This window comes from Bufo bufo, chromosome 3 (genome assembly GCF_905171765.1).
Source record: "Bufo bufo chromosome 3, aBufBuf1.1, whole genome shotgun sequence".
NCBI classification, from domain to species: domain Eukaryota; kingdom Metazoa; phylum Chordata; class Amphibia; order Anura; family Bufonidae; genus Bufo; species Bufo bufo.
Genome location: NC_053391.1, coordinates 233,198,276 through 233,213,073, shown reverse-complemented (window position 1 = coordinate 233,213,073; position 14,798 = coordinate 233,198,276). Strand labels below are relative to the sequence as shown.

Sequence of the window (14,798 nt, the reverse complement as noted above, 5' to 3'; positions counted from 1 at the left end):
AAAAAGTATAACAATCAAAATTCACTGCAGAACGGCTAATAGGACGTACTTATCTTTCCTATTAATACACCCGTTAAATGGCTTTAGTACAATGTAACTTCACCGCTGAATGGCAATTATGACATATATCTTTTCCTTTTTTTTAAAATATTAATTCCCCCCCAAAAAATGGAAAACAACGTAAAATCAATGCAGAACGGCTAATAGGACATACCTATATTTCCAATAATACACCCCGCAAATGATCCCCAATTAGTGCAGCAAGGTACACTGCCTGTCCAAAAAAAAGGTCGCCACCTGGATTTAACTAAGCAAATAGGTATGAGCATCCATGGATAATTACTGCATGGGCAATTATCTTTCAGCTAGCAACAAGTTATTTAACCCCAACTGGTGCAATGAGTTACTTCTCATTTCTTAAACAACCGTGTCGAAAGAAACATCTCGTGGTCGTGGAAAAGATGTTAGTCTGTTTGAGAAGGATCAAATCATTGGCATGCATCAAGCAGAGAAAACATCTAAGGAGATTGCAGAAACTACTAAAATTGGATTAAGAACTGTCTAAAGCATTATTAAAAATTGGAAGGATAGTGGGGACCCATCGTATTCGAGGAAGAAATGTGGCGGGAAAAAAATCCTGAATGATCGTGATCGGTGATCACTTAAATGTTTGGTGAAATCAAATCGAAGAAAAACAACAGTAAAACTCAGGGCTATGTTTATTAGTGAAAGTAAGAGCATTTCCACACGCACAATGCAAAGGTTACTCAAGGGATTGGGACTGAACAGCCTTGTAGCCATAAGAAAACCACTAATCAGTGAGGCAAACCAGAAAAAAACGCTTCAATTTGCTAGGGAGCATAAAGTTTGGACTTTATGGAAGAAGGTCATGTGGTCTGATGAGTCAAGATTTACCCTGTTCCAGAGTGATGGGCGCATCAGGGTAAGAAGAGAGGCAGATGAAGTGATGCACTCATCATGCCTAGTCAGTGGCGCACCTACAGGGGGGGTCCAGCGGGTCTGGACCCCCCCCTAGGCGATATGTCCCGTTTTAATTTTATTGATTTTTTTATATTATTTATACATTTTGCAGCTTCCATCCCGGCAGCATTACTAATTTCCCTTCCCCCAGGCTCTCAGCTCAGCCTGGCACCGCCTACCTGATCTCCTGCTGCTTGCTGCCTTCTGGCTCCTCCCCTCTTCCTCCTTCTTCCCGCCGAAAGCTGTTGCCGACGCCGTCGTCTTGCTGGCACCATCTTCTAAGTGTGCATTGAGCCAGCCAGGCACCGAGGGCGGCCCCCCACACGATTTTTCGCCGTAACCGTAAGCCTAAAATCATTAAAGACTAGAGCGACTCAGCGAGGTGGTGGATGGCTGGACAGTCTGGACTTCAGACCCCAGTATCTGCTCTCTCTCTCTCTGCACCTTAGTTTACAATGAGTGGTGACAGACTCTGCTCTGCTGCAGGAGCAGATACTGGAGTCTGTAGGGGTTCTTCTGAAGAACTTCTTCACATCATATAATGTAAGGGTGCAGCCTGCAGGAGCAGATACTGGAGTCTGTAGGGGTTCTTCACATCCTATAATGTAAGGGTGTAGCCTGCATGATCAGATACTGGAGTCTGTAGGGGTTCTTCACATCCTATAATGTAAGGGTGCAGCCTGCAGGAGCAGATACTGGAGTCTGTAGGGGTTCTTCACATCCTATAATGTAAGGGTGTAGCCTGCAGGAGCAGATACTGGAGTCTGTAGGGGTTCTTCACATCCTATAATGTAAGGGTGTAGCCTGCAGGAGCAGATACTGGAGTCTGTAGGGGTTCTTCACATCCTATAATGTAAGGGTGTAGCCTGCAGGAGCAGATACTGGAGTCTGTAGGGGTTCTTCACATCCTATAATGTAAAGGTGCAGCCTGCAGGAGCAGATACTGGAGTCTGTAGGGGTTCTTCACATCCTATAATGTAAGGGTGCAGCCTGCATGAGCAGATACTGGAGTCTGTAGGGGTTCTTCACATCCTATAATGTAAGGGTGCAGCCTGCATGAGCAGATACTGGAGTCTGTAGGGGTTCTTCACATCATATAATGTAAGGGTGCAGCCTGCAGGAGCAGATACTGGAGTCTGTAGGGGTTCTTCACATCCTATAATGTAAGGGTGTAGCCTGCATGATCAGATACTGGAGTCTGTAGGGGTTCTTCACATCCTATAATGTAAGGGTGCAGCCTGCATGAGCAGATACTGGAGTCTGTAGGGGTTCTTCACATCCTATAATGTAAGGGTGTAGCCTGCATGATCAGATACTGGAGTCTGTAGGGGTTCTTCACATCCTATAATGTAAGGGTGCAGCCTGCAGGAGCAGATACTGGAGTCTGTAGGGGTTCTTCACATCCTATAATGTAAAGGTGCAGCCTGCAGGAGCAGATACTGGAGTCTGTAGGGGTTCTTCACATCATATAATGTAAGGGTGCAGCCTGCAGGAGCAGATACTGGAGTCTGTAGGGGTTCTTCACATCCTATAATGTAAGGGTGTAGCCTGCATGATCAGATACTGGAGTCTGTAGGGGTTCTTCACATCCTATAATGTAAAGGTGCAGCCTGCAGGAGCAGATACTGGAGTCTGTAGGGGTTCTTCACATCATATAATGTAAGGGTGTAGCCTGCAGGAGCAGATACTGGAGTCTGTAGGGGTTCTTCACATCCTATAATGTAAAGGTGCAGCCTGCAGGAGCAGATACTGGAGTCTGTAGGGGTTCTTCACATCATATAATGTAAGGGTGCAGCCTGCAGGAGCAGATACTGGAGTCTGTAGGGGTTCTTCACATCCTATAATGTAAGGGTCTAGCCTGTATGATCAGATACTGGAGTCTGTAGGGGTTCTTCACATCCTATAATGTAAAGGTGCAGCCTGCAGGAGCAGATACTGGAGTCTGTAGGAGTTCTTCACATCATATAATGTAAGGGTGCAGCCTGCATGAGCAGATACTGGAGTCTGTAGGGGTTCTTCACATCCTATAATGTAAGGGTGCAGCCTGCTGGAGCAGATACTGGAGTCTGTAGGGGTTCTTCACATCCTATAATGTAAAGGTGCAGCCTGCAGGAGCAGATACTGGAGTCTGTAGGGGTTCTTCACATCATATAATGTAAGGGTGTAGCCTGCAGGAGCAGATACTGGAGTCTGTAGGGGTTCTTCACATCCTATAATGTAAAGGTGCAGCCTGCAGGAGCAGATACTGGAGTCTGTAGGGGTTCTTCACATCCTATAATGTAAGGGTGCAGCCTGCATGAGCAGATACTGGAGTCTGTAGGGGTTCTTCACATCCTATAATGTAAGGGTGCAGCCTGCTGGAGCAGATACTGGAGTCTGTAGGGGTTCTTCACATCCTATAATGTAAGGGTGTAGCCTGCAGGAGCAGATACTGGAGTCTGTAGGGGTTCTTCACATCCTATAATGTAAGGGTGCAGCCTGCAAGAGCAGATACTGGAGTCTGTAGGGGTTCTTCACATCCTATAATGTAAGGGTGCAGCCTGCAGGAGCAGATACTGGAGTCTGGGGGTGTCTATAGGGGTGCAGTGCAGATACTGGAGGTGTCACATCATATAATGTAAGGGTGCAGGAGCAGATACTGGAGTCTGGGGGTGTCTATAGGGGTGCAGAGCAGATACTGAAGGTGTCATCATATAATGTAAGGGTGCAGGAGCAGATACTGGGGTCTGGAGGTGTCTATAGGGGTGCAGAGAAGATAATGGAGTCTGGAAGTGTCACATCATATACTGTAGGGGTGCAGCCTCTGCACCCCCACAGTATATGATGTGACTGTGACACCTCCAGATGCCAGTATCTGCTCTGCACCCCTATAGACACCTCCAGACCCCAGTATCTGCTCTGCACCCTTATAGTATGATGTGACACCTCCAGATCCCAGTATCTTCTCTGCACCCCTATAGTAGCCTGGATGCGGCACCATCTTCCTGCACCAACTAGTCAAGTAAATCTACTCTGTCCTCTGATCCTCTCTCTTCTTTTTCTTGGCTGGGCCTCCTTTCTGTATTACAGAAAGGAGATGCCCGGGGAATTAAAAGAAGCAGAGTGATTGACTACATAACCTTCCAGGTTACCTCACTTTGTATTGTTAAAGCCCTAAAGGGGGCCCCCCCCCCCCCCCCAAGAAAAAATAATTACAGCAAGAATAATACACAAGTCAAGAGGAGATTCCCAGCCAAGAAAAATCAGAGTACTAAGTTACTGACTACATGGCCTATAACATGCTTACCTCACTTTGTATTGATAAAGCCCTAAAGGGGATCACCCACCCCAAAAGAAAAAAAAAATCACTTTACAAATACACTATACAGAGTCTGTGTGTGTGTGTGTATATAGTGTTGTTGTAAAGTGATTATTTTCCTTTGGGATGGGTGATCCCCTTTAGGGCTTTATCAAGACAAAGTGAGGTAAGCTGGGTACAGGCCATGTGAGTTTTGTGACCACCTACCATCTTATATCCATGGCGATCACTTGTAATGTTGTAATCTATATGTGTATTCTTTTCACTAAGATAAGCAGCATCAGAAGTACTTTGAGTACCCCTTTATACCTTTTTATATGTAAAATATCCCACATTATATCATAAAAATCCTCTGAGGGACATTCACATTGTAACTGTGGCATCTATAGGACAAAGTGGCCCTCTATGGTGACATTAAAGGGTTTATACAACCCCTATAAACTCCCCCCCCCCCCCCATGCCTAGGTCAGTTGCTAGGATAGCCTTTTATAGCTTGGGCTATATGTCTTTCCACAGATATTAAACTTCTTTTTGGGAAGATCCCCACCGGAGCTGAATCACCTGCCATTCTGCCAGTGTCCACCAATCCTTGACGACCACTAAGGAAGCTACAACTCACCCAAGGGAACTCCATCCCTTCTACGTTTCAGGTATGCTTTGGCAGTCGTCTGACATGGGTTTCTTTTCCTCCTTTTCTAGTCGGTTGCTAGGATAGCCTTTTATAGCTTTTGCTATATGTCTTTCCACAGATATTAAACTTCTTTTTGGGAAGATTCCCACCGGAGCTGAATCACCTGCCATTCTGCCAGTGTCCACCAATCCTTGACGACCACTAAGGAAGCTACAACTCACCCAAGGGAACTCCATCCCTTCTACGTTTCAGGTATGCTTTGGCAGTCGTCTGACATGGGTTTCTTTTCCTCCTTTTCTAGTCGGTTGCTAGGATAGCCTTTTATAGATTTTGCTATATGTCTTTCCACAGATATTAAACTTCTTTTTGGGAAGATTCCCACCGGAGCTGAATCACCTGCCATTCTGCCAGTGCCCACCAATCCTTGACGACCACTAAGGAAGCTACAACTCACCCAAGGGAACTCCATCCCTTCTACGTTTCAGGTATGCTTTGGCAGTCGTCTGACATGGGTTTCTTTTCCTCCTTTTCTAGTCGGTTGCTAGGATAGCCTTTTATAGCTTTTGCTATATGTCTTTCCACAGATATTAAACTTATTTTTGGGAAGATTCCCACCGGAGCTGAATCACCTGCCATTCTGCCAGTGTCCACCAATCCTTGACGACCACTAAGGAAGCTACAACTCACCCAAGGGAACTCCATCCCTTCTACGTTTCAGGTATGCTTTGGCAGTCGTCTGACATGGGTTTCTTTTCCTCCTTTTCTAGTCGGTTGCTAGGATAGCCTTTTATAGATTTTGCTATATGTCTTTCCACAGATATTAAACTTCTTTTTGGGAAGATTCCCACCGGAGCTGAATCACCTGCCATTCTGCCAGTGCCCACCAATCCTTGACGACCACTAAGGAAGCTACAACTCACCCAAGGGAACTCCATCCCTTCTACGTTTCAGGTATGCTTTGGCAGTCGTCTAACATGGGTTTCTTTTCCTCCTTTTCTAGTCGGTTGCTAGGATAGCCTTTTATAGCTTTTGCTATATGTCTTTCCACAGATATTAAACTTATTTTTGGGAAGATTCCCGCCGGAGCTGAATCACCTTTACCCCGACATAAGAACATCTTTGATCAGCTATATACTTCCCCTTTCATATATCAGGTATGTTAAGTGATAGTTTTTAAATCAAGTGAGAAGCTGTGACATGAAAGTCATAGGCAGTAACTGTAATGTAAGGTCAGGGCCAGATGGGGTGGATTTGTATCTGGTTAGCCAGTGCAAAATCATTGGCAACTAACCTACTGCAATATACAGAAGGTTATACTAATATATATAACCCATATATAAATATCACATAGCACAAGTTACTTGTGCTGAAGATTTTTATTCTTAAAAATGTCAATAGTTGTTGAAAAATGGCTTGTTGCTTTCTATGTTTGCAATGCAAAGATTGATATCTGCGATTATCGCAGCACTAAATTGATGCCTATAGCCAAGGGAAAACGTTACAGATTTCCGCTGTGAATACCACCGGTGTGACCCTAGCCTTATAGTGTATTTGTCAAATACATTTTTTTTTAAAATAAAAATTTTCTGTATGTTACACAGGCAACCCCCTTTCTTCAGAGCAGACCAGTGTACTTTTAGGATGAGTAAGAGAAAAATTACAAGCTTTTTTAATGTCATTGCACCAAAAAGTGCAAAAGTTAGACAGGAGGATAGTAACAACAAGACAACTAATAACACAGACGTTTCTGAGACAGATCATGAAAAGGTAATTGGCCATTCAAAATCTCGTAGCCTTTCACAGGAGTCAGAGGTGATTAGCAGCATCCCTAGCGTGGCTGTCACATCAAATATGAAGGAAATTGGCAATTGTAACACTCTAAACAGGCTCACATCTGATAGAAAACTAGACTTTCTAAATGAAATATGGATTCCTGAATTAACATATAATTTTCCATCTAAAAATTCAGGAAAGAAGCTCCGATTTCAGCATTCTTGGTTCCATAAGTGGGAATGGGTGGCTTACTCTGAAGTGAAGAATGGTGCCTTCTGCAAATACTGTGTGATGTTTGCTCCAGAGGAAGTCGGTATACACAATGCAATATCTACTGGAAGATTGGTTAAAGAACCTTTTTGCGACTGGAAACATGCTATAGAGGCTTTCAAAAAACATGAAGGTACCAAATATCATCTCGATGCAATATCCTCTTACAACCATTTAAGGCTCTTACGTCAGGGTAAAGGTGATCCAGTCAGTGTCCAGTTTGACAAGTCCATGAAGGAACAAGCTAAGAAAAATATAGAAAGAATAATGCCAATTATAGAGACCATTATCTTTTGTGGTCGTCAAGGATTGGCTTTACGTGGTCATAGGGATTTTGGATCATTCGAGCTAAGTGAAACTCCCCCTCAGAATGAGGGAAATTTTAGGGCATTACTACGCTTCCGTGCCAGTGCAGGTGATTCCGCTCTAACGGAGCATCTGATGTCATGTGGAAAAAATGCTACTTATATTAGCTGGAAAACACAAAATGAAATTTTGTCTGCTTGCAATACAGTGCTTTTAAAAAAAATAGTAGACAGGGTAAATGCAGCAAAATGTTTTTCGGTTCTGGCAGATGAAGCAGCTGATATCAGTGGGACAGAGCAGTTCTCTTTGGCAGCACGTTTTGTAGAAAATGACGTTGTAGAAGAGTTCCTTCAATTTGTTCCTGTTGTAAATACAAGTGGAAGACACTTAGCAGAAACCATTCTACATAGCCTTTCTGAATTTGGCATTGAGATAAAATACCTTCGAGGTCAAGGATATGATGGCGCTAGCAGCATGGCAGGGAAATTCCAAGGTGCACAGGCATATGTTAATCAACAGCATCCAACAGCTCTTTATGTTCACTGTGGTTCTCACTGTCTCAATCTGGCAATTTCTGACTCCTGTGATGTACCAGAAGTGAGAAATTGTCTATCAGTGGTTGGAAAACTGCATGATTTTTTAAACACACCGAAAAGACATCAAGTTATGGTAAACAACATTGAAGAAGTGCATTGCTCTGAAAGCAAAAAAAACAAGGCTACTGCAAATGTGTGCTACCAGATGGGTAGAAAGACACAACTCTGTAAATGTTCTTGTTGAGTTGATGGATGCGGTTATACCATCTCTTGAAGAAATTTCGTTGTGGTCTGATAAAGATACCTCATCTAAAGCGGACATTCTACATACTAAAGTATGCAGCCCAAGTTTCCTCATTACAATTCATGTTGTAAATCATCTTTTTGGGGTAACAAAAAATTTAAGTGAGTATCTACAGAGTGCAAATATGAATTTACAGAAGGCTCTAAAACATGTGGATAGTGTTCTACAAGTTCTTCAAGACTACAGTCTTTCTGCAGATAGTGAATTTAAAGCTATTTATGACAAAGTTTCTAAGAAGGTGTCTGAGCTCGGTGGAGAAATAAAAATTCCAAGATGTTCTTCCCATAAAAGGTCACAATACCGTTGTAACATTCCCGCTGAAAACCCTGAAGAGTATTACAGAAGATCCATTTTTCTTCCCTTCTTGGCAAGTATGCAGTCACAAAATAAATTAAGATTTACCAAGCATTCTGATATATTAAACAAGTTTTCATGTTTAATGGCTTGTAAAGAAGACCAGAGTGAAGAGGCTTTCCTGCAGCTATCCAAATTTTATGCACAGTCCAATAGCAATTTCTCTACAGATGAAAGTGTATTATTATCAGAGTACCGGCTCTGGATGAACACTGTGAACAGTCAGTCTTTTTCTTCCGTGTTGGAGGCTTACAAGACCTGCTGTGATTTGCCGTTCTACCCGCATATTAAGGACTTGTTTAAGATCTTTATTACTTTGCCTGTAACAACTAGTACAAGTGAGCGATCATTTTCTGCTATGAAGAGGCTAAAATCCTACTTAAGAAATACCATGGGAAATGAACGACTTAATGGCCTTGCTTTACTGAACATCCACCGCCACCTAAGTGTTTCTTGTGAGGAAGTCCTTCAAGAGCTAATAAAGAAACCGAGACGGTTGGATTTTGTTCTTTAAGGTAAGTTAAAGTGTGACTGATATGTCCTCTATTTATTAGAAAGTTTTATACGTGTCAGCTCCACAGTCTTGTATAACCCAAATAGTCTTATATGGTCAGTCAGTAAATTGACCTGCATTATAAGCATGCCTTTAATGCACAGAGATCTTAATATGTGAGATTCAACCGACCTTTAATGTTAAAGGGGTTGTCTCACTTCAGCAAATATAATTTATTATGCAGAGAGAGTCAATACAAGCCACTAGCTAATGTCTTGGGATTGTCCATATTGCTTCCTTTACTGGCTGGATGAATTTTTTTCTATCACAGTATACACTGCTCATTTCCATTGTTACGAGTCAACCACCTTGATCAATAAAAGAAAACAAGCAGTATATAATGTGATGGAAAAATGAATAAAGCCAGCAAAGGAGGCAATATGGATAATAATATATTAAGTGCCCTGTATTAACTTTCTCTACGTGAAAAATGCCTCTTGCTGAGAGAGACAACCCCTTTAACTACTTCCAAACATGACTCCAATTAAATATACTGGTATGAGAAGAAAAATTAACCTTGTACAAAAATTTGATAGTGGGCTTTGCTAACGTATTCTTAATTTTTTTGTAACCAGTGCTACATTTGTATTTAGGACTATCAGCTTATATATGGATTATAACAGTGGTTTAATCTAGTCTGTATGTGTATTGCATTAATGTTGGGTTGTTGAAGATAGTCCTTTATGCTCAAATTTTCTTTTTTTTAAATTTGTGTATTTTTTAATTTCTACTTTTTGGGTTGTGTTTTGGGTTTACAAACTCCAGTTAATACATTGTTTTCCACTATAACCGGATGCTATGGTGTTTTTGCTTTCATTTGCAGAACTAATTTTATTTTGGTTACAATCACCTGTAGAGGATTGTATAGCTTTGAGTATCTGCCGGCCATCCGCCTCTGTTGCTTGAAGCCCAATGGCTGGAAGACCACAGGAGCCACCAATGTTTCTTCTTGGTCCCATTTTGGAGCATCAATATTTTGGATGACCCCCCAAATGATGTAATGGAGTTAATAAATGCAGATTTTTTTTGACCATTGTGAAGATGTAGCCAAGTCTTCTTTGGGGAAACACTGCTGCCAACCTGCTATTAAAGACATGCATCCACCATTTTTGCTGCCTGCCAGAGTTGCACTGCAGCCCAGCAGGACCAATCGGGACTGTAGCTGAAAGCTAGACAGTGTTCAGCAAGGTAGTCAAATGGATTGGAGGTGCCTCTTGTGGTATTTCTCCGTTTTGTTTTGACTTGATGCTCATGATGCTTTGCTTTCCCTTCACAGATCACCTACTAGTCTGCCATGTTGAAACACTGCTGCCAGCTGTCAAGGTCTACAAAGAGAAACTGTCAACAATTTCATGTTGCACAATCTGAGGGCAGTGAGGTATTGATAGAGTCCCTGAATCCGGCATGCTATCACATTGTGTTGTCTAGCCAGCAGTTATAAAATGATCCTTACCACCTAGGTACTCACTAGTCCTTGATATGCATAAGCTTGTCTCTCCCCCACAATCTTGTTGCCTGTAGAGAGCAGGATTATTATAATGCTGCTCTATACAGGGAACAAGATTGTAATCATAACCTGACAAAGTGTCTAGCCATTAAATATGTAACATGTTGTTCTGTTAATCCTGCTGTAAGAACAGTTATATCATTTCAGCTGTATGGTGGGAGTGGCCTAGTAAAAGTGGGAGTGGTTTATAATAATAGGCGTGGTCTCATTTTTTTGCGGCAGCATTTTTTCATTTTTTCCACCAGGACCCCCCCTAGACAAGATTCCTGGGTGCTCCCCTGTGCCTAGTGCCTATTGCACAAGCCTGTGGGGGCAGTGCTATGATCTGGGGTTGCTGTAATTGGTCAGGTCTAGGTTCAGCAACAGTATGTGCTCCAATAATGAGGTCAGCTGACTACCTGAACATAGTGTATGACCAGGTTATTCCATCAATGGATTTTTTATTCCCTGATGGCACGGGCATATTCCAAGATGACAATGCCAGGATTCATCGGGCTCAAATTGTGAAAGATTGGTTCAGGGAGCATGAGACATCATTTTCACACATGGATTGGCCACCACAGTGTCCAGACCTTAACCCCATTGAGAATCTTTGGGATGTGCTGGAGAAGGCTTTGCGCAGCAGTCAGACTCTACCATCATGCAAGATCTTGGTGAAAAATGTATGCAACACTGGATGGAAATAAATCTTGTGACATTGCAGAAGCTTATTGAAACAATGCCACAGTGAATGCTTGCAGTAATCAAAGCTAAAGGCGGTCCAACAAAATATTAGAGTGTGTGACCTTTTTTTTTTGGGTGGTGACTTTTTTTGGTACAGGCAGTGTATAATAGAATTGCTCCTATTACCCAGGATCTACACACTTCTATTGCACCCTGTTCTCCTTTTATATTGTAGAGGATGCTTCCCTATCCATTCCCTACACCTTGACTAATCTTTCCCTGAACTTGTAAATCATTTTTTCAGCACAATGAAGTCTTTCCTAGCACTGTCCCTAGCGCCTACTAACATCTGTCCCTGCACTAAGTACACTGGAAAATCGCAGAACCCAAGATGGCTGATGCTATTTATAGGGCTGTGACATCACAGGGGCTGGCTGGCTGCTGATCGGCTGCATGCATGGCATTGTGGATGATCCCTCGTTCCCAGAGTTCCTTGCTCAAAGTCCTAACATGTGCAGCAGCCATCTTAGGAAAAAATGCGATTCGTTACCACGAAACGTGAGGAAATTTGGCTTCGGTGCGAATCTAATTTTTCCTGAACTTCGGATCGAATTCCACTTTGTCAACTTTGATTTGCTCATCTCTAGCCTGAAAGGTAACTGGTAGCTGATGAACAGCATATATACGGTATAATCAGGTCCGTGAACAAAGTATCTAGTGAACATCCTTCCCCTCAAAGTAGATTGTTCAGTCTGACCAGTGGTCAGACAGCTTAAAGTGTTGATTTTGTCATGTTGTAGGTTTAGATTTAGGGGGGAATTTATCATTGCCAAATTTATGAACATGATGCATTGTTTTTTATAAATTCGGCACAAGTGCAATGCTGATGCGCTTATTTCTGTGAATATGCGCCTATTTCAGTGAAGGTATGCCTGGGGGATGCCTGACGTGGAGTTGCAACAGATTGGAACACCTGGATGTTCGGATTCGAGAAGTTCGGCCGAACTTCCCGGAAATGTTCGGGTTCGGGATCCGAACCCGACCCGAACTTCGTCCCGAACCCGAACCCCATTGAAGTCAATGGGGACCCGAACTTTTCGGCACTAAAAAGGCTGTAAAACAGCCCAGGAAAGAGCTAGAGGGCTGCAAAAGGCAGCAACATGTAGGTAAATCCCCTGCAAACAAATGTGGATAGGGAAATGAATTAAAAAAAAAAAATTAAAAAAAAGAATTAACCAATATCAATTGGACAGAGGTCCCATAGCAGAGAATCTGGCTTCACGTCAGCAGAGAATCAGTCTCTTCATGCCATAGCAGAGAATCTGGCTTCATGTCAGCAGAGAATCAGTCTTCATGTCATAGCAGAGAATTAGGCTTCACGTCACCCACCACTGGAACAGGCCACTGTCACATATTTAGGCCCAGGCACCCAGGCAGAGGAGAGAGGTCTCGTAACAGAGAATCTGGCTTCATGTCAGCACAGAATCAGTATTCATGTCATAGCAGAGAATCAGGCTTCACGTCACCCACCACTGGAACAGGCCACTGTCACATATTTAGGCCCCGGCACCCAAGCAGAGGAGAGAGGTCCCGTAACAGAGAATCTGGCTTCATGTCAGCACAGAATCAGTCTTCATGTCATAGCAGAGAATCAGGCTTCACGTCACCCACCACTGGAACAGGCCACTGTCACATATTTAGGCCCCGGCACCCAGGAAGAGGAGAGAGGTCCCGTAACAGAGAATCTGGCTTCATGTCAGCACAGAATCAGTCTTCATGTCATAGCAGAGAATCAGGCTTCACGTCACCCACCACCGGAACAGGCCACTGTCACATATTTAGGCCCAGGCACCCAGGCAGAGGAGAGAGGTCCCGTAACAGAGAATCTGGCTTCATGTCAGCACAGAATCAGTCTTCATGTTATAGCAGAGAATCAGGCTTCACGTCACCCACCACTGGAACAGGCCACTGTCACATATTTAGGCCCAGGCACCCATGCAGAGGAGAGAGGTCCCGTAACAGAGAATCTGGCTTCATGTCAGCACAGAATCAGTCTTCATGTCATAGCAGAGAATCAGGCTTCACGTCACCCACCACTGGAACAGGCCACTGTCACATATTTAGGCCCCGGCACCCAGACAGAGGAGAGAGGTCCCGTAACAAAGAATCTGGCTTCATGTCAGCAGAGAATCAGTCTTCATGTCATAGCAGAGAATCAGGCTTCACGTCACCCACCACTGGAACAGGCCACTGTCACATATTTAGGCCCAGGCACCCATGCAGAGGAGAGAGGTCCCGTAACAGAGAATCTGGCTTCATGTCAGCACAGAATCAGTCTTCATGTTATAGCAGAGAATCAGGCTTCACGTCACCCACCACTGGAACAGGCCACTGTCACATATTTAGGCCCCGGCACCCAGGCAGAGGAGAGAGGTCCCTGCACTAAGTACACTGGAAAATCGCAGAACCCAAGATGGCTGATGCTATTTATAGAGCTGTGACATCACAGGGGCTGGCTGGCTGCTGATCGGCTGCATGCATGGCATTGTGGATGATCCCTCGTTCCCAGAGTTCCTTGCTCAAAGTCCTAACATGTGCAGCAGCCATCTTAGGAAAAAATGCGATTCGTTACCACGAAACGTGAGGAAATTTGGCTTCGGTGCGAATCTAATTTTTCCTGAACTTCGGATCGAATTCCACTTTGTCAACTTTGATTTGCTCATCTCTAGCCTGAAAGGTAACTGGTAGCTGATGAACAGCATATATACGTTATAATCAGGTCCGTGAACAAAGTATCTAGTGAACATCCTTCCCCTCAAAGTAGATTGTTCAGTCTGACCAGTGGTCAGACAGCTTAAAGTGTTGATTTTGTCATGTTGTAGGTTTAGATTTAGGGGGGAATTTATCATTGCCAAATTTATGAACATGATGCATTGTTTTTTATAAATTCGGCACAAGTGCAATGCTGATGCGCTTATTTCTGTGAATATGCGCCTATTTCAGTGAAGGTATGCCTGGGGGATGCCTGACGTGGAGTTGCAACAGATTGGAACACCTGGATGTTCGGATTCGAGAAGTTCGGCCGAACTTCCCGGAAATGTTCGGGTTCGGGATCCGAACCCGACCCGAACTTCGTCCCGAACCCGAACCCCATTGAAGTCAATGGGGACCCGAACTTTTCGGCACTAAAAAGGCTGTAAAACAGCCCAGGAAAGAGCTAGAGGGCTGCAAAAGGCAGCAACATGTAGGTAAATCCCCTGCAAACAAATGTGGATAGGGAAATGAATTAAAATAAAAAAAAAAAAAAAAAAAAAAATTAACCAATATCAATTGGACAGAGGTCCCATAGCAGAGAATCTGGCTTCACGTCAGCAGAGAATCAGTCTCTTCATGCCATAGCAGAGAATCTGGCTTCATGTCAGCAGAGAATCAGTCTTCATGTCATAGCAGAGAATTAGGCTTCACATCACCCACCACTGGAACAGGCCACTGTCACATATTTAGGCCCAGGCACCCAGGCAGAGGAGAGAGGTCCCGTAACAGAGAATCTGGCTTCATGTCAGCACAGAATCAGTCTTCATGTCATAGCAGAGAATCAGGCTTCACGTCACCCACCACTGGA

General features: G+C 43.5%; 1 long non-coding RNA gene across 1 annotated transcript; it reads left to right on the top strand.

Annotated features, from left to right (window-relative positions):
- The first annotated feature begins 8,573 nt into the window (after positions 1 to 8,573).
- On the top strand, positions 8,574 to 10,372 carry LOC120993334. Its single transcript, XR_005777219.1, has 3 exons — positions 8,574 to 8,968; positions 9,830 to 10,194; positions 10,283 to 10,372. It is a non-coding gene; the product is annotated as an uncharacterized LOC120993334 (long non-coding RNA).
- Positions 10,373 to 14,798: the final 4,426 nt, after the last annotated feature.